The sequence below is a fragment of the Dermacentor variabilis genome, chromosome 5 (assembly GCF_050947875.1).
Source record: "Dermacentor variabilis isolate Ectoservices chromosome 5, ASM5094787v1, whole genome shotgun sequence".
NCBI lineage: Eukaryota > Metazoa > Arthropoda > Arachnida > Ixodida > Ixodidae > Dermacentor > Dermacentor variabilis.
The window spans coordinates 27,577,003-27,581,929 of NC_134572.1; positions in this window are offsets into that span (position 1 = coordinate 27,577,003).

Consider the following 4,927-nt stretch of genomic DNA (forward strand, 5'->3'; position numbering starts at 1 on the left):
GCCACGGCATGGCACTCGATCACTGTGGGATGTACTGCTCCTTATTCGTTTACCAGGTCACCAAAGCTGCACTGTACGCAAAAAGGATGACTCACGCGGGGCATTAGGCGCATGCGTGGAAACGCAAGCAGGCTTACGAATGAGCACGTTAAAGGATATTCTCGGTTCGCGTGTGAAAAACAACAACAAAAAATACGAGGGCTCTCGCAGGGCAACAATGATTTTCCGCCTGCTGCTTCAGCAACTTAAATGACCTCTATAAAAGATAAAGTGAGAGATGTCAGCAAGAGCAATAGAAGTGGATAGAGGAAAGTCAGGGAAGCCGACGAAATGTGGGCATCCACTTTGCTACCCTGAATGAAAGGAAGGGGCACGGGGGAAGCGAAAGGATGACAGGACTTCAGAAAGAATAAAAATGCACACGTGCTAGAGAAAAACAAAATGCAGTCAGGAAGGATTGCAGGCGTTCACACATTAGAACGATGTAGGACTACATCATCCTACAAGTTCTACACAGAAAGATCGATGTAGACCTCGTGTTTTGAAGTTACAAATAACTTAAAAGCCCACTGCGCCATTGTTCCAAATTGCGATCATGGCAACTGCAGACGGAGAACAATGTAGTATTCACTTCTTTCTGGATTGTCCAGGACAGGAAATTGTGCTGGTGAAAGTTTCCAATTCATCGAGCTTTCAATAAACCATCACACTCATGCAAGACTCATCCTAAAACGCGAACTCTACTAGACACCCCTGCTTCGTTGCATCTACGTTACGCCGGTAACAGAGGGCTAATCGATAAAGCAATTTTCGAAACTTAGGCTCTCTAATGGTTCCGCAGGTTAAGTTGAAGCTTTAGAAGCTAGACATCTCTATTAGGCAGCTTACGACTACATGCGTCACCGCTCTGAAGCGTCCAGCGTGCTTCGCAGCCTACAATTTCCAGAAACCGGGAATTGATTGGCAGCGCCACCGCCAATTAGAAGTTCATCTCTGCATCAGGTGTGAGTGCTTTCTTCCTGAACATAATAGATTCAAGTAACGAAATCAGTTATTCTGAAATCCAAGCCGCACCACCATTCTCTAAGACAACATGGTTGAATTACTAGTGGTAATACAACTTATGCCGAGCAGCACCTCAACCTAACCAAGTCGATGGCACATGAAAATCATCTCGTTAAACCGAAATCAACTAAAACTCTCATGTCAATAACATAACTTTGTTCAAGAGCAATAAACCTCCCTGTTTCGCCCGAAAGGCAAAGCATTGATTGTTATAGCGATATATGAGACAGCTATGCGAAGTAGTTTTACCGTCCGCATGAACTACTTAAAGCATTTGCTTACTAACTAAATTAGCGAGCCTGGTGTCAGGCGCGCACAGGCAAAAATGAAGACATCTCACTCGATGACTGCATGTGCTGCCGCGGTCGGAGTGTAAGCGAAGAAGCGCGCCACACTGCCCCGCCCCCTCCCTCTCCTAGCACGTGCATATATGCCGCATATTTCATCCCATCGGGCAAGATATTGGCTTTGTTGCTTCGAAGTCTTCAACGCCCTAACTGCTATAAATATTTGTAAAGAAATCTAACGCACTTTCTTAAATAGCCTTTTTTTTAAACAGGATTTTGTTCAAACGAAGCTTTTTTTACGTGATCACATGTGATGTCAGGTTAATTAGATTTAGGAATAGTCAAGGGGAGACAGAACGATGCTTCCCAAAATAAATTCTAGAACGTGAACCTGTGTGCTTGGAAGTGTCGGATAAACTAATGAGCACGCGCACAAACGATATCCTCGACGGCAGCAGAGTGGCTATGGAGTTGCGCTTCTGAGACTGAGGTCGTGGGTGCGATCCCGGCCGTGGCGGCCGCATTTAGATGGCGGCGAAATGAAAAATGCTGTATACTTAGAATTAAAACCCCAAGTTGTTAAAATCCCTGCGGCGCACATCAGTCAGATTGTGGTTTTAGCGCGTAAAGTTATAGAACTTTTTAACAAAATAAACAAGGAAGCGCATGCTTTCATGCGCGAGCTCGCGCAGGCGCAAAGGCGTCTGAGGACCTACATAGAAAACACTGACGGGACGCGCCAAATGACAGCCGGTGATGGAGAGCTCTGTGAGGCCACATAATATCCTGAGGTGTTGCCCAAGCCGCTAACGAGCCCGGCAGTAGCAAAACTAGTACCCATGGGTGACAAGAAGTCGCGCAGTTTAGGCCTCTAGACGCTCCAAGCGAGCAAGGAGCTCATGACTTTCGCCCTTTAACGAAGCTAGTAACGCTGACCGTTACCCTATACGCTAACAAGAGAAGACCTATAGCTTTGCGTGTGTCGAAAGCGGGCAGAAATACTGCGCGTTACCGCAAACCTGCTAAGTAGTCGCATCTGACCGGACTAGCCCAGTGGGATTACGATGCACAACACGATGACAAAATGAGCTCGTTTATACCGACTTTCTTAAGACTGCAGTGCAGATAATCTGTTCCGACCTCCTACCCACCTTTCGTGCTTGCCTACGCCATGCACATGCGCAAATAAGCACACACACACACACACACACACACACACACACACACACACACACACACACACACACACACACACACACACACACACACACACACACACACACACACACACACACACACACACACACACACACACACACACACACACACACACACACACACACACACACACACAAAAGAAAGAAAGAAAGGACACCGATATCGAGTACTCTTCTTCATTTGCACTTCGGCGAAAGAAAGCGGATTACGTATGCATAATACAAAAACACACCATGTTTTGTTTTGCTTGTGACGCCAGGCTGCAACTTATTATAAAATGCACAAGGCGGCATTGCGACTTCGAACTCGCCAAAACAGAAGGCGGAAGGATGGCGCTCGCACTGAGGATTGCGGAACTCCCGCAGCTCCTAGCCACCGCACATGATCCACTTGGGGCGGCAATGAGCGCGGTCAACAAGGGCGCATGCACCCTTCACCGACCCCCTTTTTCCCCCGTTGACGCAGACCTCGTGTAGAGGGGCTTGATGTGCCCAGCTAATACGAGCTCGTGCGCTACACTGGGCGAGGCACAGCACAGTTTATTCACTGGCTGACTTGTCCTAGAAAATTACTTGCGGAGGCGCCGAAATTACAGGCGCGAAGTAGGGTGCGCGCAACGGCTCGACGTTTACGTACACCAGGCCGTGAAGGAGGTTGCCGAGAGCACTCTTTAACGGTATACAGTGTTTCATTAGTCGCATTTGACCCTCCTCCCCAGTTTCAGCGATTGCGGGCGAAGATCGATAACTGCATTCTCCTCGGCGTTCCATGACTTGATTAACTGATAAGATTCCACGTCTTAAAGTAAAGCAGGCGCTTTACAAAGTGGAGTGCTCAGGGATAGTTTTAGCCACCTAAGGCTCTGCAACGTGCGCTGAATTGGGCACGGTATGTGACAACCCTTGCAACACGAGCGTATCATTAGATAGGTAGGGGAATGAAAGAGAGAAGGCTAGGAGGTTAACCAGAAAAGTGTTTTGCTGGCTACATTACGCTGGGGAAGGGAAACGGGGAATATAATGAACAAAAAGAGTGATACGGTGAATGTGCGTACGCGCGCGGACATTATGCTGTGAAATGCGCTCGCACAAGTCAGTCGCTTTCAGAAAGCACAAAAGTGTCTTCACTGCCTTTTGGGCAGGTTATCGCTGAAGACGGTGTTCCAGTAGTGTCTGCTCGCTCACTGGACGATCATCTTGTCGCCTCAACTAGACTAGACTATACATGACTAGACTAGACATGAACAGACTTTGTACTTCAAATGGAGAACGGCACAATAGCTGATCAGCCACATACAACACGTGCCGGAATGTCAGTCATTCCAAGAAGTACTGAAAAAGGTTTCGTTTAGGTAACTTGTAACAACAACCGACACAGATTAGATGCTTCGCGTTGGTGCAGGCCATAGCGGAGGTCCAATTTGCAGCGACCGGGTTTAGTCTGTGTAGTCTTGTGCGCCTTTTATGTGCTGTATCCCGCTCGACTAACGACAGTGCACCTTTCAGAAAGCGAAGCTGCCTCACAGCTTCAGTCTTAGAGAGTGGAATCCGGACGAAGTGCTCTTCATGGGACGTCTCAGCAAACTTGCCTGCAACATTATTTGCAGTGGTACCGCAACGGCCAAGTATCCACTGAAAAGAACTCTCGTCGAATTTTTGTCTGCAGAGGTAGTTAAGTTCCACATTTACCATGTGAGTTGGTAGTGATTTCCACGTCCGTGAAATGACTCCACACATTGTAATGCCGGCTTTGAGTAGGAGAAGACTGCCCGTTTTGCATGAGTCGGTGTATAGACCACGCGAAATGCGCCAGGGAGAGCCGCGAGGTCTGCGGTTGCCGACTTTATTACATGTAAAGTACTTAAACGTTGGGTTAATCCTTTTGTCGGTATAACTACAGCGCTGCCGGAACTGGTCGATGTAGTTTAGTCACCAGTGTGGACGTGCGTGCAGTCGTTGTATTGTATATGCAAGAGGAGTAAACTAAGTTGTTTGAGCGAAGATGACGGCAAGTGCAACTTTTGATGCCAGAGCATCAAATAGCCCATGTCGATGCCCAGTGTCATGCCCGGTGCCCATGATGTCCATGCCCGGTGTCGATCACCTGTAGCCGCGAAATGGCACCTGAACTCCCGTTGTCATTGACTGCGACGCCACGTCACTAGCGCGCCCCGACGCAGTTACGATTGGCTGCGGCGTCGCATAACGAGCCGAGCCTCGGCAAAGCAGAACGGCCGAAAGCTAATAAATGCTGCTGCAATAGCGCGCCAGGTGTTGCGTGAAGGGAGAGGGCATCGCCGCGACGCCACGTCATCCTCACAAGCCTGTGTTATCCGCGCGACCCATGTTCGTGCGCGC